Source organism: Panthera onca, chromosome A2 (genome assembly GCF_046562875.1).
Source record: "Panthera onca isolate mPanOnc1 chromosome A2, mPanOnc1 haplotype 2, whole genome shotgun sequence".
NCBI lineage: Eukaryota > Metazoa > Chordata > Mammalia > Carnivora > Felidae > Panthera > Panthera onca.
In genome coordinates, this window is record NC_138340.1 from 135,442,850 (window position 1) to 135,466,976 (window position 24,127).

The window sequence follows — 24,127 nt, forward strand, 5'->3', positions numbered from 1 at the left end:
TCTTTTAAATTCATGTTCTGTTATATTGCTTAAATCGTTTTTGATCAATTTGTTAGCTGTTGCTACTTCCTGGAGTTTCTTTTGAGGAGAATTCTTCCATTTCGTCATTTTGGATTATCCCTGGAGTGGCAGGGAACTGCAGGCCATTTCCCCTGTGCTGTCTGGGGTAACTTGTGTTGGTGGACAGGGCCGCAGTCAGACCTGATGTCTATCCCCTGCCCACCACTGGGGCCACAGTCAGACTGGTGTGTACCTTATCTTCCCCTCTCCTAGGGCCAGGACTCAGTGTGGAGTGGTGTGGCCCCTGTCTGGGCTACTTGCACACTTTCAGGCTTGTGGTGCTGCTTTGATGGGATCTGGAGTATTAGCTGAGGTGGATCTGCAAGGTGCACAGGGGCAGGAAGGGCAGGCTTAGCTTGCTTTGCCATTGGTGGTCCCCTGCTGGAGGGGCCCTGCAGCACCAGGTGGTAGGCAGACCCGTGGGAGGGATGGATCCACAGATGCACAGCATTGGGTGTTTGTGAGGTGCAAGCAAGTTCAGTGACAGGAACTGGTTCCCTTTGGGATTTCGGCTGGGGGATGGGAGAGGGAGGTGGTGCTGGCCAGCACCTTTGTTCCCCGCCGCTGAGCTGAACTTTGTCTTCTAGGGCTCTACACCTCTCCCTCCCGCTGTCCTCTTGCCCTTCCGCCCTCTGAGCAGAGCTGTTGACTTTTAACATCCCAGATGTTAAGTTCCACTGGCTGTCAGAATTCACGCAGTCCGGCCCCTTCACTTTTGCAAGCCAGACTCGGGGGCTCTGCCTTGCCATGCGGGCTGCCCCTTCACCGCCCTGGCTCCCTCCCGCCAGTCCGTGTAGCACACACTGCCTCTCCGCCCTTCCTACCCTCTTTCGTGGGCCTCTTGTCTATGCTTGGCTCCAGAGAGTCCGTTCTGCTAGTCTTCTGGTGGTTTTCTGGGTTATTTAGGCAAATGTGGGTGGAATCTAAGTCATCAGCAGGACGTGGTGAGCCCAGCATCCTCCTATGCCGCCATCTTCTCTAGTACTGACACTTTAACAATATTTGTTCTTCCTATCCAGGAGCATGGAATCTTTTTCCATTTTTTTTTTGTGTCTTATTAAATTTCTTTCATAAGCTTTCTTTAGTTTTCAGTGTATAGATTTTTCACCTCTTTGGTTAGATTCATTCCTAGGTATTTTATGGGTTTCGGTGCAACTGTAAATGGGATCGATTTCTTGATTTCTGTTGCTTCATTGTTGGTGAATAGGAATACAGCCAATTTCTGTGCATTGATTTTTGTATCCTGCAACTTTGGTGAATTCATGAATCAGTTCTAGAAGTTTATTTGGTGGAATCTTTTGGGTTTTCTATATAGAGTATCGTGTCATCTGTGAGGAGTGAAACTTTGACCTCTTTCTGGCCAATTTGGATGCCTTTTATTTCTTTGTGTTGTCTGCTTGCAGAGGCTAGTACTTCCAATCCTATGTTGAATAACAGTGGCGAGGGTGGGCATCCCAGTCTTGTTCCTGACCTTAGGGGGAATGCTCTCAGTTTTTCCCCATTGAGGATGATATTTGTGTTGGGTCATTCATATATGACTTTTATGATCTCGAGGTATGCTCCTTCTATCCCTACTTTCTTGAGGGTTTTTATCAAGAAAGGATGCTTTATTTTGTCAAATGCTTTCTCTGCATCTATTGAGAGGATCATGTGGCTCTGTTCTTTCTTTTATTGATGTGATGAGTCACGTTAATTGTTTTGTGGATATTGAACCAGCCCTGCATCCCAGGTATAAATCCCACTTGGTCGTGATGAATAATTTTTTTAATGTATTGTGGGAGCCGGTTGGTTAATATCTTATTGAGGATTTTTGCATCCATGTTCATCAGGGACATTGGTCTATAGTTCTCCTTTTTAGTGGGGTCTCTGGTTTTGAAATCAAGGTAATGCTGGCTTCATAGAAAGAGTTTGGAAGTTTCCTTCAATTTCTATATTTTGGAACAGCTTCAAGAGAATAGTTGTTAACTCTTCCTTAAATGTTTGGTAGAATTCCCCTGGAAAGCCCTGTCCCTGGACTCTTGTTTTTTGGCAGATTTTTGATTATTAATTTAATTTCCTTACTAGTTATGGGTGTGTTCAAATTTTCTGCTTCTTCCTGTTTCAGTTTGGGTAGCATATATGTTTCTAGGAATTTGTCCATTTCTTCAAATTGTCCGTTTTATTGGCATATAATTGCTCATGATATTCTCTTATTATTGTTTGTATTTCTGCTGTCTTGGTTGTGATCTCTCCTCCTCTTTCATTCTTGATTTTATTTATTTGGGTCCTTTCCTTTTTTTTTTTTTTTTTTTTTTTTTTTGATCAAACTGGCTAGTAGTTTATCAATTTTGTTAATTCTTTCAAAGAACCAGCTTCTGGTTTCATTGATCTGCTCTACTGTTTTTTTTTTTTTTTTTTTTTTTTTTTTTTGTTTCAAAAGCATTAGTTTCTTCTCTAAGCTTTATTATTTCCTGTCTTCTGCTGGTTTGGAGTTTTATTTGCTGTTCTTTTTCTAGCTCTTTAAGGCATAAGTTTAGGTGGTGTATCTCAGATCTTTCTTCCTTCTTTAGGAAGGCTTGGATTGCTATATACTTCCCTCTTATGACTGCCTTTGCTGCGTCCTAGAGGTTTTGGGTTGTGGTGTTACCATTTTCATTGGCTTCCATATACTTTTTAATTTCCTCTTTAACTTCTTGGTTGACCCATTCATTCTTTAGTAGGATGTTCTTTAGTCTCCAAGTATTTGTTACCTTTCCAAATTATTTCTTGTGGTTGATTTCGAGTTTCATAGCTTTGTGGACTGAAAATATGCACGGCATGATTTTGATCTTTTTCTACTTGCTAAGGGCTGATTTGTATCCCAGTTTGTGGTCTATTCTTGAGAATGTTCCATGTGCACTGGAGAAGAATGTATATTCCGCTGCTTTAGGATGGAATGTTCTGTATATATCTGTTAAGTCCATCTGGTCCAGTATGTCATAGAAAGCCATTGTTTCCTTGTTGATTTTTTGATTAGATGATCTCTCCATTGCTGTGAGTGGGGTGTTGAAGTCTCCTACTATTGTAGTATTACTATCAATGAGTTTCTTTATTGTTGTGATTAATTGATTTATATATTTGGGTGTTCTCACATTTGGTGCATAAATGTTTACAATTGTTAGGTCTTCTTGGTGGATAGACCCCTTAATTATGATATAATGCCTTTTTTCATCTCTTGATACAGTATTTCAAAGTCTAGATTGTGTGATATCTGTATGGCTACTCCAGCTTTCTTTTGTTGACCATTAACATGATAGATGGTTCTCCATCCCCTTACTTTCAATCTGAATGTATCTTTAGGTCTAAAGTGGGTCTCTTGTAAACAGCATATAGATGGATCTTGTTTTCTTATCCATTCTGTTACCCTGTGTCTTTTGATTGGAGCATTTAGTCCGTTGAAGTTTAGAGTGAGTACTAAAAGATATGAATTTATTGCCATTATGTTGCTTGTAGAGTTGGAGTTTCTGGTGGTGGTCTCTGGTCCTTTCTAACTTTTGTTGCTTTTGGTATTTATTTATTTGTTTGTTTAATTTTATTTATTTATTTATTCATCTTTTCTCCCCTCAGAGAGTCCTCCTTAAAATTTCTTGCAGGGCTAGTTTAGTGGTCACAAACTCCTTTAATTTTTATTTGTCTGGGAAACTTTTTATCTCTCGTTCTATTTTGAATGACAACGTTGCTGGATGAAGAATTCTTGGCTGCATATTTTTCTGATTCAGCACATGGAATATATCCTGCCACTCCTTTCTGGGCTGCCAAGTTTCTGTGGATAAGTCTAATGCAAACCAGAAATCTGTCTTCCCTTGTAGGTTAAGGACTTTTTTTCCCCTTGCTGCTTTCATGATTCTCTCCTTGCCTATTTTGTGAATTTGACTATCATATGCCTTGTTGATGGTCGTTTTTTGTTGAATCTAATGGGAGTCCTCTGTGCTTCCTGGATTTTGATGTCTGTGTCTTTCTCCAGGTTAGGGAAGTTTCCCGCTATGATTTGCTCACATAAGCCTTCTACCCTTATTTCTCTCTCTTTCTTTTCTGGGACCCTTATGAGTCTGATGTTGTTCCTTTTTAATGAGGAAATCAGTGGATTTCTCTAATTCTTAGATCGTGCTCTTTTGCCTTAATCTCCCTCTTTTTTTCTGCTTATTTATTCTTCATAAGTTTGTCCTCTATATTGTTGATTCTCTTTTCTGCCTCACACATCATACATCCACAGCATCCATTTGGGATTGCAGCTCAGTTATAGCATTGTTTATTTCATCCTGACTAGCTTTTATTTCTTTTATCTCCACAGAAAGGGATTCTAATCTATTTTTGACTCCAGCTAGTATTCTTATTATTGTGATTCTAAATTCTGGTTCAGACATCTTGCTTGTATCTGCGTTGGTTAAGTCCCTGGCTGTGGTTTCTTCCTGCTCTTTCTTTTGGGGTGAGTTCCTTTGTTTCGTCATTTTGAAGGGAGAAAAGTAATTAATGAGGTAGAAAAAATTAAAATTAAAAAAATTAAAATTAAAAAAATTAAAATTAAAAAATTAAAAACAAACACACACACAAAATTGAATAAATTATGCTAGATCCTAGGTGTGTTTTGGTCTGGGTGTTGAAAGTGGCTTGGTAGATTAGAGAAAAAAAGGGGGGAAAAAGGAAATCATTTGAAAATTTGAAAAAATGAATATACTGAAGTAGACTAAAATGAAATGGTGGAAGTAAACTAGAATTTGAAAAAATTTACACAAAAGTAAAAAATGTAGTAGAAAAAAATAAAATAAAAATATTTTTATTAAAAATTGAAATTAAAATTAATTTTTTCTCTTTTTGTATTCAAGAAAAAGAAAAGAAACGAAAAAGAGAAAAAAAAAGAAAATTGAATAGATGGACCAGCTGACTGAAATTACTTCTGAAATTATGACTGAAATTACTTCGTTTTCCCCAAGAAGTCAAACTATGAAGCGCTTTATAGTCCATAAACTAAGCAGGCGGTGAGACTTGTGTTCTTGAAGAGCGAGGTTGGCCCAGTTGGGTGGGGCTTAGTGTAACAGCTCTGTTCTCCACTAGATGGCGCTGCTAGCCTACTCAGGTGGATTGTTGTGGCGCTTGTAGGTGCGTTTGTGCATGCGCGTGGGTGCTGAAAATGGTGTCACCCAAATACCCAGTGTCTAGTATCAGAACTCTGTTCTCCCCGATCAGCAGTTGTGTACTTGTCCCTTGTTTTTGGCTTCTGTCCACTCCCCACTTCCACACTGTCCATGACCAAGCCCCAGGCAATACCTCTCTCCTGAGTTTTGTCTCATATGCGGCTGTTTTCCCCAGCGCCTTACTTCTGATGGACTGTGGCTGTGACCCATTCTGCCCCTCTGCAGGAGGGTCTCACTGAACAATGGCCAAATGTTGGCTGCACCCAGGAACACTTGCTGGACCCTGCTGCTGCCGGTGCCCCAAGACTGTGGCCTCATGACAGCCTGCCCCAGAAAAAGTTTGTAGGACAGTGTAGCAGCAGCACCTCAGGGATTATGGAAAATCACGGTGCACATCTGGCACCAGGCTTCACCCCCAACGACCTTGTTCCAGCATCAGCAAATCTGGCCGTTCTCTGGGGTCTGCAGGGCCCAGGTGGCCTCACAGCCTCTACCAAATGTCCTTCCATCAGTGGAACTGCTTCTCCCTAGGTGGCCTGAGAACGCCCTGGACCCCACTCTGCTCCTGGGGATTCGCTTTTCCCACCAGAGCATCGACAGGTGTCGAGCTGTGGAGTTGCAAACTCTGCGCTCCCCCTGTAAACAGGGGAATTTAAATCCTCTCCTTTCTCCTTTCTCCCTTTTTAGTTCAGTCCCTGTGGCTGTTTCCAATTTTCCACTTTCTCTCCAGCTGCTTTTGGGGAGGGATGCTTTTGCCGTATTCTCCTCCCCATGGTCTCCATCTTTTCTCCGCATGCAAAAGCAGCTCCCTGCCCTCCAAGGCTTCTCTCTCCCCAAGTTCACCTCTCCATGCCACGTACCTGCTGAATTCTATGGTTCAGGTTGTGCAAATTGTTTTGTTAATCCTCAGATCAGTTTTCTAGGTGTGCAGGATGGTTTAGTGTTGGTCTGGCTGTATTTAATGGATGCGAGACACACAAAAAACTTCCATGCTATTCCACCATCTTGGCTCTTCCTCCTCTACCAATTACTTATTTAAAAAGAAAGTTTGGGGGAGCTTGGCTTGTTCATTCAGTACAGTATTCAACTCTTGATCTACGGGTTGTGACTGGGTTCCACGTTAGGCATAAAAATTACTTTAAAAAAATAAAAAAAAATACAAAGAAATTTTGGTAGATGGCTTTGTCGGTAGGAAATGCTGATGTTAATATTAAAAGTTTATAAATCAGGTACTTATATTAAATCAGCAAGTTCATAATCACATAACAGATGCTTTATGGGTGTGATAAAAATTAACAAAAGGATTTTTTAAGTCTGAAATGCTAGGAGAGAGGACAGAAAAAAAGAGAGTAAAACTTTTGCATGGCTAAGATAAGGTGAATGTCGAGAAATAATCCGAAATTATCATTGTAGGGACATGTATAAGAGCCACTGTTAGACCTTCCCTAGAGATTTTGGGATATTAAAAATGATGTCTTATTTAAAAATTTTTAAGATTTTACTTACTTAGTTATTTTATTGTGGCAAAATATATATAACATAATACTTACCATTTTAACCATTTTAGTGGTATAACTCAGTAGCTTCACCATGTTGTGCAACCATCACATAATTTTTCCATTTCCCTAACTTTTTTATCATACCAAGCAGAAACTCTATGTCTATTAAACAATAACTCCCTATTTCCTTCTGCCTGTGGACCCTGGCTTTATTCTACTTTTTGTGTTTATGAATTTGCCTATTTTAAGTAACTCCTGTAAGTGAAATCATACAATGTTTGTTCTTTTGTTACTGGCTTTTTTTACTTAGCATAATGTTTTCAAGGTTCATCCATGATGTAGCATGTATCAGACCTTCATTCTTTCCTATGGATGAATAATATCCCATTATATATACTGTTTTTTAAAAGAAAGTTTATGCTATCAGCCATGCACTATGTTAAATATTTTGTGGACAGTGTCTCATTTAATCCTCACAACGACCAATGGGCTAGGAAATATATTATATCCGGTTATGGGTGAGAACACTGGGGCCTAGAAGTTTAAGTGACCTGTTCCAGTTAGTGGTAGAGAGGGAATCTGAACTAGGTTTATCTATCTCTAGGGTCCACTCAATTAAGCAGTACAGTACGCTACTACATTACTGTTATGTTCTCTCTTGTGTTCATATAGTTTTGAACAGTGAATTTTAAGAAATACATAAAACTTGAGGAAAATGTATAGAGAATGACATTTTAAAATAAACAAAGAATTTAAGGATATTTATGTCCTCCCTCCCAGCAATTAACAAATGGGGAATTTTTCTTCTGAATAGATGAAGGTAGACAGAGAAAGGACTGAAGTTAAATCCTTAAGGCTATCCTTAGTACTAATATTCAACAGATCCTGGAATATTAGAAATAGAGATTTCCCCTTAAAAAACTTTCAAAATGAAAATTTAAGGTGAAAAGAATTACTCTATTTTTTTAAAAGTGGAGGTCACATCAGGGCACCTGGGTGGCTCAGTCGGTTGAGTGTCCGACTTCAGCTCAGGTCATGATGTCATGGTCTGAGTTTGAGCCCCATGTCGGGCTCTGTGCTGACAGCTCAGAGCCTGGAGCCTTGCTTTGGATTCTGTGTCTCCCTCTCTTTCTGCCTCTCCCCCACTCATGCTCTGTCTCTCTCTCTGTCAAAAATAAATAAACATTAATTTTTTTTAAAAAAAATAGAGGTTACAGAGTCTGAAAATATGAATAGTTGCAAATAAGAATTTATATAGATTTATGAATTCTATTAAGAGAAAAATAAATATATTATGGGAGTTCTACCCTAATTTCTTTAGGCTGGTGGCACAGAGGGTAACCATACTGTTCTGCATCACATGCTGTAGCCACACTCTTTATTTTTATGTTTATTTATTTTTGACAGAGAGAGAGAGAGAGAGACAGAGGCCAAGCACGAAGGGGGAGGGGCAGAGAGAGAGGGAGACACAGAATCCGAAGCAGGCTCTAGGCTCTGAGCTGTCAGCACAGAGTCCAACGCGGGGCTCAAACCCACAGACTGCGAGATCATGACCATATCGGAAGTCAGACGCTCAACTGACTGAGCCACCCAGGTGCCTCTGCCATGCCGCACTCTTAAAGACAGATATATTAGCTTAAAGGTTATCTTTCACAACTTCCACTTCCAGCAAACTGTTCGTCAATCTGTAATACTTCCAGTGACAGGGAGAACACAATATCATTTCATTACTAGGCTAGTCAGACATGCAGTTTTAAATATTGATACTAAAAGATCTTCCTTCTTTTGCTTTCCAGCCAAGGGTATTATTATTTTTTTTTTCATGAGACTTTGCACAACAAGCCTAATGTTTTTATCCTTATGATAGCCTTCCAACTGTTTGAAGACAGCATCATGTATCCCCTATCCCCCAGCTCGAGATGATTAGCAGCTAGGACTTGAGAAGCCAAGATGCTAAAGAAATAAGCCTGGATTTTGCTCTTAAGATCCTTTTATATGTCAATAGGTTATAAAAGCTCTTAACTATAAAGTAAAAGATTAGTTAATCAGGCTTCATTAAAATTAAGCCCTTTTTGGATCCTGTGAGACAAAGTACCAGAGACATCGCTACAAGCATGAAACCTACAGACATCACAATGACTCTAAACCCATATCTTTCTATAATAACACTGAACGTAAATGGACTAAATGCGCCAACCAAAAGACATAGGGTATCAGAATGGATAAAAAAACAAGACCCATCTATTTGCTGTCAACAAGAGACTCATTTTAGACCTGAGGACACCTTCAGATTGAAAGTGAGGGGATGGAGAACTATCTATCATGCTACTGGAAGTCAAAAGAAAGCTGGACTAGCCATACTTAGATCAGACAAACTAGACTTTAAATTAAAGGCTGTAACAAGAGATGAAGAAGGGCATTATATAACAATTACAGGGTCTATCCATCAGGAAGAGCTAATAATTATAAATGTCTATGCCCCAAATACGGAAGCCCCCAAATACATAAAACTGTTAATCACAAACATAAGCAACCTTATTGATAAGAATGTGGTAATTGCAGGGGACTTTAACACTCCACCTACAGAAATGGATAAATCATCTAGACACATGGTCGATAAAGAAACAAGGGCCCTGAATGATACATTGGATCAGATGGACTTGACAGATATATTTAGAACTCTGCATCCCAAAGCAACAGAATATACTGTCTTCTTGAGTGCACATGGAACATTCTCCAAGATAGATCACATACTGGGTCACAAAACAGCCCTTCATAAGTATAAATGAATTGAGATCATACCATGCATACATTCAGACCACAATGCTATGAAGCTTGAAATGAACCACAGGAAAGTCTGGAAAACCTCCAAAAGCATGGAGGTTAAAGAATACCCTACTAAAGAATGAGTGCGTCGACCAGGCAATTAGAGAAGAAATTTAAAAATATATGGAAACAAACGAAAATGAAAATACAACAATCCAAACGCTTTGGGATGCAGCAAAGGCAGTCCTGAGAGGAAAATACATTGCAATCCAGGCCTATCTCAAGAAACAAGAAAAATCCAAATACAAAATCTAACAGCACACCTAAAGGAAATAGAAGCAGAACAGCAAAGACACCCCAAACCCAGCAGAAGAAGAGAAATAATAAAGATCAGAGCAGAAATAAACAATATAGAATCTAAAAAAACTGTAGAGCAGATCAACAAAACCAAGAGTTGGTTTTTTGAAAAAATAAAGAAAATTGATAAACCTCTAGCCAGGCTTCTCAAAAAGAAAAGGGAGATGACCCAAATAGATAAAATCATGAATGAAAATGGAATTACTACAACCAATCCCTCAGAGATACAAGCAATTATCAAGGAATACTATGAAAAATTATATGCCAACAAACTGGACAACCTGGAAGCAATGGACAAATTCCTAAACACCCACATACTTCCAAAACTCAATCAGGAGGAAATAGAAAGCTTGAACAGACCCATAACCAGTGAAGAAATTGAATCAGTCATCAAAAATCTCCCAACAAATAAGAGTCCAGGACCAGATGGCTTCCCAGCGGAATTCTACCAGACGTTTAAAGCAGAGATAATACCTACCCTTCTCAAGCTATTCCAAAAAAGAGAAAGGGAAGGAAAACTTCCAGACTCATTCTATGAAGCCTGTATGACTTTGATTCCTAAACCAGACAGAGACCCAGTAAAAAAAAGAGAACTACAGGCCAATATCCCTGATGAATATGGATGCAAAAATTCTCAATAAGATACTAGCAAATCGAATTCAACAGCATATGAAAAGAATTATTCACCATGATCAAGTGGGATACATTCCTGGGATGCAGAGCTGGTTCAACATTCACAAAGCAATCAACGTGATACATCACATTAATAAAAGAAAAGATAAGAACCATATGATCCTGTCAATCGATGCAGAAAAGGCATTTGACAAAATTCAGCATCCTTTCCTAATAAAAACCCTTGAGAAAGTCGGGATAGAAGGAACATACTTAAACATCATAAAAGCCATTTATGAAAAGCCCACACCTAACATCATCCTCAGTGGGGAAAAACTGAGAGCTTTTTCCCTGAGATAGGGAACATGACAGGGATATCCACTCTCACCACTATTGTTGAACATAGTGTTGGAAGTTCTAGCATCAGCAATCAGACAACAAAAGGAAATCAAAGGCATCAAAATTGGCAAAGATGAAGTTAAGCTTTCACTTTTTGCAGATGACATGATACTATACATGGAAAATCTGATAGACTCCACCAAAAGTCTGCTAGAACTGATAAATGAATTTAGCAAAGTTGCAGGATACAAAATCAATGTACAGAAATCAGTTGCATTCTTATACACTAATAAGGAAGCAACAGAAAGACAAATAGAGAAGCTGATCCCATTCCCAATTGCACCAAGAATCATCAAATACCCAGGGATAAATCTAACCAAACATGTAAAAGATCTGTATGCTGAAAACTATAGAAAGCTGATGAAGGAAATTGAAGAAGATAAAGAAATGGAAAACCATTCCATGCTCATGGATTGGAAGAATAAATATTGTCAAAATGTCAATACTACCCAAAACTATACATTCAATGCAATCTCAATCAAAATTGCACCAGCATTCTTCTCGAAGCTAGAACAAACAATCCTAAAATTCATATGGAACCACAAAAGGCCCGGAATAGCCAAAGTAATTTTGAAGAAGAAGACCAAAGCAGGAGGCATCACAATCCCAGACTTTAGCCTCTACTACAAAGCTGTCATCATCAAGACAGCATGGTATTGGCACAAAAACAGACACATAGACCAATGGAATAGAATAGAGACTCCAGAATTGGACCCACAAAAGTATGGCCAACTAATTTTTGACAAAGCGGGAAGGAATATCCCATGGAAAAAAGACAGTCTCTTTAACAAATGGTGCTGGGAGAACTGGACAGCAACATGCAGAAGATTGAAACTAGACCACTTTCTCACACCATTCACAAAAATAAACTCAAAATGGATAAAGGACCTGAATGTGAGACAGGAAACCATCAAAACCCTAGAGGAGAAAGCAGGAAAACACCTCTCTGGCCTCAGCTGCAGCAAGTTCTTACTTGACACATCCCCAAAGGCAAGGGAATTAAAAGCAAAAATGAACTACTGGGACCTCATGAAGATAAAAAGCTTCTGCACAGCAAAGGAAACAACCAACAAAACTAAAAGACAACCAATGGAAGGGGAAAAGGTATTTGCAAATGACATATCAGACAAAGGGCTAGTAGCCAAAATCTATAAAGAGCTCACCAAACTCCACACCCGAAAAACAAATAACCCAGTGAAGAAATGGGCAGAAAACATGAAAAGACACTTCTCTAAAGAAGACATCCAGATGGCCAACAGGCACATGAGAAGATGCTCAACGTCACTCCTCATCAAGGAAACACAAATCAAAACCACACTCAGATACCACGTCACACCAGTCAGAGTGGCCAAAATGAACAAATCAGGAGACTATAGATGCTGGCGAGGATGTGGAGAAATGGGAACCCTCTTGCACTGTTGGTGGGAATGCAAACTGGTGCAGCCACTCTGGAAAACAGTGTGGAGGTTCCTCAAAAAATTAAAAATAGATCTACCCTATGACCCAGCAATAGCACTGCTAGGAATTTACCCAAGGGACACAGGAGTACTAATGCATAGGGGCACCTGTACCCCAATGTTTATAGCAGCACTCTCAACAATAGCCAAATTATGGAAAGAGCCTAAATGTCCATCCACTGATGAATGGATAAAGAAATTGTGGTTTATATACACAATGGAGTACTACTTGGCAATGAGAAAGAATGAAATATCACCCTTTGTAGCATCGTGGATGGAACTGGAGAGTGTTATGCTAAGTGAAATAAACCATACAGAGAAAGATACCATATGTGTTCACTCTTATGTGGATCCTGAGAAACTTAACAGAAACCCATGGGGAGGGGAAGGAAAAAAAAAAAAAAGAGGTTAGAGTGGGAGAGAGCCAAAGCATAAGAGACTGTTAAAAACTGAGAACAAACTGAGGGTTGATGGGGGGTGGGAGGGAGAGGAGGGTGGGTGATGGGTATTGAGGAGGGCACCTTTTGGGATGAGCACTGGGTGTTGTATGGAAAGCAATTTGACAATAAATTTCATATATTGAAAAAAAATAAAATAAAATTAAGCCCTTTTTTCATATCATTAAGAGGGTGAAGTGTCAAGTCACTGAGGGGAAGAGGGTATTTGCGATATATTATATCTGATGAAAGACTTCCACCAGAATATATGAAGAACTCCTAAAAATCAGTGAGAGAGAGAGAACACATAATCTCGTGGAAGAAAGAGTAGATGAATTTAATAAGTATTTCATAAATGAATACATTGAATTTGCCAGTAAACATATAAAAATGTGCTCAAAATTATTAATCATCAGAAAATGCAACTTAAAACCACAATTAAATACCACTACGTATTCACCAAAATGACTAAAGTTAAAAAAGGAAAAAATTGGTAACACTAAGAATTGTCTTGGATGTGGAATAAGTAGAACTGCCATATGCTGTTTTTAGTAGAATATAAATTATGAATTGATACTACTGTGAATTGGAAAACCACTCTAATTTCTCCTAAAGCTGAACATATGCAAAACCCATGACCCAAATTTTCTACTCTTGCTACTAGTGATCCCAAAAAGACATGCAAAAACTGTAAACAATGCAACTATTCATTAGGAATAAAATTGGTAAATGTATTAATATACACCTACAATGGGGTACTATGTAGCAATGAAAATGAATAGACTGCCTTTACATACAACTATATGGATGAACCCCACTAACGTAATTTGTTTTTTTTTTGGGGGGGGGGTTTGTGTACACAAAAGAATTTCAATAAAATTTAGTTTGTAATATAGGTCACAAATATAACAAAAACATATCACTTCAGGATTCCAGAGAATGAATTAAGGCCTTTCTTCTTTTTCTGTAAAGATCTGAAGGAAGTCAGTGAGAATTATGCACCTTTATTTTTTTTATTTTTTATTTTTTTCAGTATATGAAGTTTATTGTCAAATTGGTTTCCATACAACACCCAGTGCTCATCCCAAAAGTTGCCCTCCTCAATACCCATCACCCACCCTCCCCTCCCTCCCACCCCCCATCAACCCTCAGTTTGTTCTCAGTTTTTAACAGTCTCTTATGCTTTGGCTCTCTCCCACTCTAACCTCTTTTTTTTTCCTTCCCCTCCCCATGGGTTTCTGTTAAGTTTCTCAGGATCCACATAAGAGTGAACACATATGGTATCTGTCTTTCTCTGTATGGCTTATTTCACTTAGCTTAACACTCTCCAGTTCCATCCATGTTGCTACAAAGGGCCATATTTCATTCTTTCTCATTGCCACGTAGTACTCCATTGTGTATATAAATCACAATTTCTTAATCCATTCATCAGTGGATGGACATTTAGGCTCTTTCCATAATTTGGCTATTGTTGAGAGTGCTGCTAGTAACATTGGGGTACAAGTGCCCCTATGCATCAGTACTCCTGTATCCCTTGGGTAAATTCCTAGCAGTGCTACTGCTGGGTCATAGGGTAGATCTATTTTTAATTTTTTGAGGAACCTCCACACTGTTTTCCAGAGTGGCTGCACCAATTTGCATTCCCACCAACAGTGCAAGACCCACAAACATAATTTAAATGAAAGAGAACACGCTAAAGAGAACATAGTATAGACTTCCATTTATGTGATGCAGAAACAAAACAAACCTATGGTGATAGGAATCAGAATAGCAGTTTCTGGGGGTGCCTGGGTAGCTCAGTCAGTTGAGCCTCCGACTCTTGCTGTTGGTCCAGGTCATGATCCCAGGGTCGTGGGATCAAGCCTCATGAGGGGCTCCCTGCTGAACGTGAAGCCTGCTTGAGATTCTCTCTTCCCCTCTTCATCTACCCCTCTCCCCCATTTGTGCTCTCTCTCTCTCTCAAGATAGATAGATAGATAGATTAGATAGATAGATAGATAGATTCATTCTTTGGAGAGGATGTAAGATTCAGAGGAGGCAAGAGGGAGGCTTCTGTTTTGCTGGAATGCTCTATTTCTTGATCTGGTGGCAGTTACTTGGGGTGTATTCACTTTGTGAAAAGTCATCAAGCTGTAATACATGAATTGTGTACTTTTCTATGTGTATATTAAATTTCAAAAAAAGACAATAAATTGGTCTAAAAATTCTACTTACCTAAAAGGCAGGGGCTAAGTGTGCAACTAAAGAGTTTGCATTTTCATGGTAAGCACAGTAGTAAAGATGCTGAAATTTATACTGCATACAAAAAATTAAAGTTGTCTAGAGAGACTGTCATTTCTTAATTTTCCTTCCCCAGAAAAAGAATCGCAGCTCATTCCTTTTAGAGAATGAGAGCTGCGTAAAAAATGAGCCAATCACAAATCTATATTTGAATTATTCTGGGGTTTTATAATATATGTGAAGTGCTCGGTGTTGATCTGCTACCCGCCAAGTGTGCAATGAAGGCACTTACTGTTAACTGTGTTTAGTACTGAGTCACACTCTAAACATATTTTGAGTTTCCTAATAACAAAAATGTCAAAGTATCTTTCACAAATGGAACTGCTGTGAGCATGAAACTTGGTCAGACTTTCAGGTCTATACAGTAATTCCTGTTTTATTTTATCTCAATAGAATTTTCAGCTTCCAGACTGTTGAGATCTTTATGGATTGGAATTCACTGAGCTTCATTCTCAGCATTGATGGTAATGTTACCAGGGAACAACTGGAGATAAAGTCCTGTAGAACATCCTTATCAACCTCTATCCTGGCCCCTAGTGACTAGTAATCAGACCTTTTTGGATACGGTCATTCAATCAGTTATAAATACCACTAATGGACTCTCATTCAGTCCCTGTCAACTTTGTCAGTAAGGATGTGAAGATGAAAATGACCCATGTATCCCCCGTTCTGACACTTTTATTTTATCTATATATCTGTCTTATCTAGAGTATGAGTGCATGTGGTAGAGGGAGGGAGAGAATCTTAAGCAGGCTCCGTGCCCAGCACAGTGCCTAACGCAGGTTCCACACAGGGCTCGATGCAGGGCTCAATCTCATGACCCTGAGATCATGACCTGAGCAGAAATCAAGAGTCAGATGCTTAACTGACTGAGCTACCCAGGCGCCCCGATGTTTGTATTCTTACTTTAAGATGGTTGTTTAATCCCAACTATGTTAAATAGTGAAATATTTCCAGGTTCCAGACATTTTTTTATACTTCAATCTTAACTCACATATGAGTGATGTGATAATATGAATGACAAATTAATCTGGTCTTGTGAAAGGTTTTATAACACTATATATTTCTTGTGGGAAAATGTGCTTTTTCATGATGTGTGAAGCCTCCTTACTTTTCTCTTTTCTCTCTTTTGCCAGCAGAGGGCAGGTGAGGAAGAAGAAAAAAGCATCTCTGTCTTGATTCAAACTAAACACTTCTCTGAAATATTTACAAAGCAGGTTATTTTGTTTTCTAATTACTCTATTTTGAAACAATTTCAGTAGAAATTATAATTTTTTTAAATGTTTTATTTTTATTTTTGACAGAGAGAGCGGAGGGAGGGGAGGGACAGAGAGAGAGAGAGACATAGATATATTTGGCCTAATAAATGTATTTCAAATGAAATTAGTACTTTGAACTTTTAATTGTTTATAAATCAGTGATTGTATTGAAAATATGAATATTCTGTATATTTTGAGGTCATATGTGCAAAAGTCCTCTCTTAGTTTGGGTAATGCTGATTAATTAGACTCCTTTTATATTGGTGTTCTAATTCAGTTACAGATATGTTTAGTGTTCGTTTTTCATATACAGTATATCTTAATACTGCCATTTGGTCATTACTTCAACATGTAGAGTTGTTAAGCATACTTTTATAGTTTTATTAATCAAGTAATGAGTCTACATAATTGAAGGAAACCCAAGTGCAATACAATACAGATTTTTTTCCATTTCTTGCAGTACTGTCCCCCACGGGAATGTTTAAATACAATTTTAGCAGGTATATTAAGATGTTTTCTCTTGCAACTTTAAATATGTTTAATCAATAATAAAACATCCTTTTCAAAACATTAGATGGTGTGATAAACTATGTATTTCAATAGCTCAAGATAGCTTGTGTGTAACCTTTGTTAAATCAAAACTCAAGTGGCAGCTTGGATTTTTGCCTTCTCTACTTGAATAATGCCTTTGTTCTGAAAGTATAGGAGCAAGGAGAAACTGAATAGTTTCTCTCATTGGGAGGATAGATCTCCATACTGCTTATTCCAAATAGTGAGAATTCCTTCTTATTGTGGACCTCATGTATAAAAATATTTTTTATTTTTAAACTGTCAAACAAAATTATACATAGTGCTTAGAATGCTGCTGGCACACAGTGAGTGCTTTATAAGTATTAGCTGTTATTACATAGGTATCTGCTTATCTTAAATTTAATCTGTTTATTGAATTAGCCAGGGGGATCATGTACAGTTGAAAAAAATTGATTCTTCAACAAAAGGAAAAGCTAGAAAAATAATCTCATTCTCAGAAGTCCTAATTCTATTCCTCATTTATTCAGTGGGAAAAAACCTTGACTTGAGTGACTCTAAACACTTAACTCCTTTGAGCCAATGGAAGCAATAATGTTTGTCACTTAGTTGTCTTAGACTAAATGCTTCCTGGTTTGTGAATTGGTGTTGAATTTCCTGACTATGTGTAATGAATATGTCATGGGATAAGATCTGGTTATTTTAAAAGGACTAAGCTGGATGAGGAAGAAAAGTTTTACCTTTGATGAGGAACCCCCCTGGTCTGAATGAGGAATATTTCAAAACAATGAACAAAAAGCGTTGCTTTTGATTATCCCCTGAAGGTAAGCTTAGAGCTTGGGAAGCAGGTGGAGAGAGTATTACAAGGAAGGGGTCTTCAGGACTGAAGAAAAAGGAAATTCTTTTGGTTGGCAGAGTGATGAACCCTCAGGCTTAGGGTTGCTGTGGCCACCTCCTCACAGGTTTCCCATATCATCTCTTCCTGTTCTATTGAGCCACTGTGTATATTTATTTCAGTTTTATTTTCCTAAAATGCAATGCAGTGATGTTACTTTCTTGCTCAAAGCCCCATCATGACTTATTTTTACCAATGATAGTAGTAGACTCTGAACTACATGGTCCCAATCTGATTTTCCACGTTTACTTCCTTCTCTACTTTTCACACACTGACCCAACAATGCTGTTCCTAAAAATGCTTCTCTCATCATGTCTTTCTCACTCATTTCATATTGTCAGTGGCTCCTTGTCTTTCAAGATCCATCTTCAAGACATGTCCTCTTGAAACCATTCTAAATCTTACCTGAAAATGATCTTTGGTGCCATTGAGTCTCATGGCTATGTATATCTCTAAAGGGCTCTTAAACTATCATCTATACTAGGTATTTTTGTTTTTGTTTCTTTTTTTTCTGCTAACAGTAAGCTCTTTGAGAAAAGAGACTGTGTTTTGTCCTCAGAGGTTAGCATGATGTTCTGTAGAACCTTTCAGATCTTCAGAAAGGCCAGGGCCATTGCATTTTTTTGAGGCCCTCAATATATTAAAAACTGAAGAAATGGCAGGGTCACAAAATTGTGGCATATTTTAGTGTTGCATTAGACAGGTGGATGCAAATAAAACACATACATTCCCACAACAGTTCCCAAAGGAACTGTGTTGTTAGTAAGATGATCATAGGATTTCTAAAAAGCTGAACTCATAGTGTACTTCAGTTGATGTGGTCTGGTAACTGGACATAAGTTTAACATTGATCAGTGACTGTCTTCTTTCTGTCTTATCAGTGTGTGTCATGTGAGGCCTGGGCCAAAGGACCCTCTGACTTTCTGTGTAAGAGGCCCCTTACACATGGTGGACACCTGATAAATATTCACTGAAGTGAGTTAAATTTGATTATATGCCCCAAAGGTGCTGTATATTGATTGATTGATTCCTATTGATTTTGATTTGATTCCTATTTTTTTAATTTGGTCAGAATATTATTCAGAAAAAAGACTGAAAGTTAATATTAACTTCTAATTTAATGTCTATAATTTAACTTTTGCTTGTTTGATTGATTCCTATTTTTTTTAATTTGGTCAGAATATTATTCAGAAAAAAGACTGAAAGTTAATATTAACTTCTAATTTAATGTCTATAATTTAACTTTTGCTTGTTTTACACTTGTCAGATCAAAGAACTAGACACTGGGGAGGATAGAAAGTACTCATTCTTACTGACTGACTGCATATTTCCCTGTACCACCTATGAGACACATAATGAGGAGAATTGTGTTCTCTGTGACTCTTCTGATGGAGTAACAAGGATGAACACTTGATGAAAATCAGCATAATTTATTTCTTAAAATTAGGCTAGAGATGAAAAATAGTGAAGATTCCAAGAATACTTGGAATTCACTGCTGCAGGGGTTAAAGTTGATATCACTCTAAATAATTCTTTGCTCTTAGACGGTAGAGCTTAAATTTGCCTGGTTTAGAGGTATTCCCAATGAGGTACATAAATACACGAATTGGTCCCCCTGTGATCCTCCTAAAATAGTGCATAGAAATCAGGCATACCTAAAAGCATGAACTCATCGTTAAAATTACCTTTGTTTATTTTTGGAAATGTATTTATTTAGGTATTCATTTCTGATTTAATGTCATTTTCTTAGACTAGTTTGTAGAATGATGTGTTTCAGGCCCTTTCTGCTCTATTACTATAAACCCAATCTTTTCTATAAAATTATTTTATAATGAAAAGAAGAAGAAGAAATAAAGAGCACCCAGTTACTGGTGATAATTCAGTAGTAAGAAAGAAATGTGGTTATTTAAACATAAGATATGAACCTTCTCTCCTATTCCCCTGCATCTGAGGAATTTGACAAATGCCGACAAATATCAGTGGTTCAGGAAGCAGGAATAGAAATGGATCAGGAACCAAGAAGTGGTGAAGTTAGAATTAATTTATACAAAATATAGGTGATTCTGAAATGTCCTCCATAAGAATCCTTCCTAAGAGATGGGTAATTAAATGCATGAAAAGTAGAAAGGTAAAATTATTTGTCAAGTTTAGCACTTATCTGAAATATGTTAATTTATTTACACTTATTTAAACTTTATTATACATTAACATTAAAAAATCTATTATAGCACTGAAGGTTTTTCAGTGACTGGAAGTAAATTGCCATATGAATAACCTATACCCAAATGTCTTTCATATTCTCTTTTTTTACCTATAAATTTTTAAATTTATCAAGAGTTAAAAGCATTTTGTAAACCTACCATTTGTTTTTAAGTGTAGCACATAAAAATGTTTAAAATAAATCCCAACATAACTTAAAACTAAGTGTTAATAAGCAAATGCTATCAATGTAGAATTTTACAGAAAAAAAAATGAAGATAGTTTGATAAAACCTAAGGACCAATGCTAAGAGAGCAGTTTTCATATGCAGAAATATGCCTGAAGGGTAGTTCTCATAATGATTTAATGACTAGCACTTTCTAGTTGAATAGAAAATACAAATATATGGCCAATAGCATTTGAAAATACAAGTCTATTTGTGTGCAAAACTGTTAATTAGATAGCCTGGAAACATGCAGTGCAGTCCCAACCATTCCAAAGATTACAAAAAGAACTTAGGGACACTTGGGTGGCTCAGTCAGTTGAGCATCCAACTCTTGATTTCAGCTCTGGTCACAATCCCAGGGTCATGGGATCAAGCTATACATCGGGCTTGGTGTTGTGCATGGAGCCTGCTTGGGATTCTGTCCCTCTGCTCCTCTTCCCTGCTCATGCTCTCTCAAAAAAATAAAAAATAAAAGAATTTAAAGTTTGTCTTATTTTTAGAAGCTATAAGCTTAAATATTTCTGTGCAGTGTTATAAAACAAAACCCTGTATGTGTCCTTAGATACAGATAATGTGGACTTCCATGCTCAAGAGCAAAACACTTTCATTACTCTCCATACCCATAATTTAACCTTTACCCTCTCTGCCATTCATAGGCCTTGGAACATTGGTTTGAGCACTGGCCTCAATTTTTGGATGAGAGTTGCCCCCATCAACTGGGAAGGGTAAGAAGGTATTTCTCCTTAATTCTCTCTTTACTTACTTTTGGTCCTATAGCACAGACCTCTTGGGACTCAAGCGAATAACCATACAGAATCTTTTTTGCTAAATGCCAAAAAACCTGTGTGATGTTAAGAGGCCAGTTGACTTTTCCAGTTTAAATTATATCACTGGTAATACGCAGTAAAAACTTAAATTTTTTTTTCTCAGTTAAGATCTCTTGTTAAAGAATATGAAGGAAATTAATACTACAATTTCCTATTCTCAATGATTTTAGCTCACTGACTGACATTTTGCCCCACACCAATGTAGTGAAAGAGAATGGTCTTGGGATCAGTTAGATCTAACCCAGGTCTACCCGTGTTAGATGTAAAGCTATAGATAGGTCTCTTAAAGATTCTTTTGAAACCTATTTTCCTCAAGAATAAAATGGTTTAATAATAATTACCTTATAAGGATAATGAGAGAGTTAAATGAGAAAAAGAACACAAAGCTTAGCACATTAAGGACTCAATACTAATTAATTTCCTGCATTTAGTTTATCCTGGATACACAAGTGAGTTTGATTCATATTGGAAAACAAGACAGGTACAATCAAGTGAGCAACAGAGATGCATGTTTTATGCCTCAATGTCTTCTAATATAAGTTGTTCCACAAAGAAAATACTATGTTTTTAAAACATGTTTTACTACACATTTTCTAACAGAGATGTAAAAGCCATGGCTGAGCAACTTCAACTACTTCCAGAATACTTTTCTGTGAGTGAAATGTGACAGCTTTTTGTGAGTTCATAGCAATCCGTGTAAATATTTAAAGCTGAAAAATCAGTAATGGTAACTATAGTATAAGAATGAGAGAACAGAGTGAATGGAGAGATGGAAAGGGAATTATACCGATAGAATATAATTATTTAAGTAAAATATTTTCCTAGAGGCCATAGAGAATAGACCCTAAAGTTGCATGTTTTAATCCAATATTTTTTTAGAATCTAAATGTTTTTTTACATAATACAACAGGAGTAAAACTTTGTCACCACTCTGTGGCCAAATTCACTTTTATTTTTAAGCCATACAACTTTTATAATGAGAAGCTAATATTACTTGTAAACTTCGGCATGATTGATGCCAAAAGTTTTTTTTTATTAAAAAAAATTTTTTTTAATGTTTATTTATTTTTGAGAGAGAGAGAGAGAGAGAGAGAGAGAGAGAGACATAGAGAGAGAGACAGAGCTGGAGTGGAGGAGGGGCAGAGAGAGAAGGAGACACAGAATCTGAAGCAGGGTCCAGGCTCTGAGCTGTCAGCACAGAGCCCAACATGGGGCTTGAACTCACTCCATTTTCCTAATAATAGCTACAGGTTATTGAATAACTGCAGCCCAATTTGATGGTCCTGAGTTGACAAGGGAACATGCAGATTTTATTTTCCTTGCCATCTTTCATGGGATCAAGAAATTTAGTAGGGGGCTGCCTGGGTGGCTCAGTCGGTTAAGCATCCGACTCTTGGTTTTGGCTCAGGTCACGATCTAACGGTTGTGAGTTCAAGCCCTACATTGGGTTCTGTGCCGATGGTGCAGAGCCTACTTGGGATTCTCTCTCTGCCTCTCTCTGCCCACCCCCCACTCCCACTTGTGCTCACGCTTGCTCTCTCTCTCTCTCTCTCTCTGTTTCTCTCTCTCTCTCTCTCAAAATAGAAAGAAAGAAAGAAAGAAAGAAAGAAAGAAAGAAAGAAAGAAAGAAAGAAAAGAAAGAAAGAAAGAAAGATTAATTCTGGGGCACCTGTGTGGCTCAGTCGGTTAAGTGTCCAACTTTGGATCAGGTCATGATCTCGCAGTTCGTGAGTTCAAGCCCTGCATCAGGCTCTGGGCTGTCAGTACAGCTTCAGATTCTGTGTCTCCCTCTGTCTCTGCCCTTCTTTCACTCACACGCTGTCTCTCTCTCTCTCAGAAATAAATAAACTTTAAAAAAATTAAAAAAAAAAAGAAATATAGTAGGGTTAGATTTTGTTTTGATTTATTTTAAAGAAATATCCATTGACTATTGCTTTTTATATGATTTATTTCCCATTGCGGGTAGGAAGTTTTTCTAAGGTCATAGAATAACCCATTTTGAGGCCATTTTTCAGACTTTTGAAGTTTTATGTTCTAAGACCTAGATCCTATGGTCACCTTTGCAAAAGAAGTAATTGAGAATAATAAATCTGAAGAATATTAACTTTTTTAAAGTTTATTCATTTTGAGAGAGAGGGAGTATGCAAACGGGGGAGTGGCAGAGAGAGAGGGAGAGAGAATCCCAACCAGGCTCCACACTGTCAGGGTAGAGCCTCATGTGGGACTTGAATTCATGAACCATGAGATCATGATCTGAGTCAAAATCCAGAGTTGGATGCTTAGCCGACTAAGCCACCTAGGCACCCCTAAAGAGTATTAATGTTGAAAATACTAAACGTGAGATAAAAGAACCTGACTGGGCTTGAGATATTGTTATTAAATATTACTAAATGTTCAAGTTGTTAATAATTTGTTGTTACATGGAAAATGTGCCACAGATCAATAAAAAAATTTTCCTTAGTTTTTAAATAAAAATTTGAATTTTTATATTAAAGCAATTTTAGATTTACAGAAAAATTGTGAAGATACTACAGAGAGGTCCTGTATAGCCCATACTCAGTTTCCACTATTATTAACATCCTACATTAGTATGGTACATTTGCCACAACTAATGAACAAATATCAATACATAATTATTAACTAAAATCCATACTTCATTCAGATTTCCCCAGTTTTTACCTAATGATCTTTTTCTGCTCCAAGTTGTCATCCAGTATAACACATTTTATTTAGTTCTTGTGTCTCCTTAGGCTCCTCTTGGCTGTGATAGCTTCTCAGATTTTCCTTATTTTTGATGACTTTGAGAGTTTGGGGTTTGTTTTCCTAATTAAACCAGGGTTATGGATTTTTGGAACAGGACCCAGAGGTAAAGTACCATTTTCATCCATAATATCAAGGGTATCTACTATCAACATGATCTATCACTGTTGGTGTTGACCTTGATCGCCTGGGTGAGATAGTGTTTGTCAGGTTCCTTCTTTGTAATGTTACTCTTTTTTCCCTTCAATACTGTGCTCTTTGGAAGGAAGCCATCATGTACAACCTACACTAAAAGGAGTTAAGAGTTGAACTCTACTTCCTTAAAAGTAAAGTATTTTCATAAATTATTTGGAATTCTTCTGTATAGGAAATTTGTCTATTCTCCCCTGTTAATTTATCCAATTATTTCTTTATGT

At 37.6% G+C, this 24,127-nt stretch overlaps 1 long non-coding RNA gene across 3 annotated transcripts in view; it reads left to right on the top strand.

Moving 5' to 3' along the window:
* LOC132679425 (uncharacterized) overlaps nucleotides 1-24,127 on the top strand; it is a 53,844-nt gene that overhangs the window by 27,528 nt on the left and 2,189 nt on the right. For 2 of the 3 annotated variants that reach the window (XR_013552950.1, XR_009610152.2), the window contains 5 exons: nucleotides 15,411-15,481; nucleotides 16,154-16,234; nucleotides 18,581-18,674; nucleotides 20,781-20,849; nucleotides 21,552-21,603. This is a non-coding gene — a long non-coding RNA (uncharacterized LOC132679425). The remainder of the gene's footprint in view (nucleotides 1-15,410; nucleotides 15,482-16,153; nucleotides 16,235-18,580; nucleotides 18,675-20,780; nucleotides 20,850-21,551; nucleotides 21,604-24,127) is intronic. The other variant, XR_009610151.2, reaches the window with a different exon arrangement.